We start from the raw sequence: 269 nt of genomic DNA on the forward strand, positions 1-269 counted from the left end.
ATAGTACCCTTAGCGAGCGGTCCAGCGGTTTAAAAGAAAGATTAAAAAGAGGGTGGGGGATGCAACACGAGGACTTCCCAGGGGGTCACCCATCCTAGTACTACTCTCGCCCAAGCACGCTTAACTTCGGAGAAAGAGGGTGGGGGATGCAACACGAGGACTTCCCAGGGGGTCCGTTACGTACTGCGCGCAAAATGTACTTGACCCTCTCTCTCCGCGCAACTTCTCTCGCTTAGCGGTTTAGCGGTTTAAAAGGATAGTACCCTTAG

Source organism: Ipomoea triloba, chromosome 16, assembly GCF_003576645.1.
Source record: "Ipomoea triloba cultivar NCNSP0323 chromosome 16, ASM357664v1".
Taxonomy (NCBI): domain Eukaryota; kingdom Viridiplantae; phylum Streptophyta; class Magnoliopsida; order Solanales; family Convolvulaceae; genus Ipomoea; species Ipomoea triloba.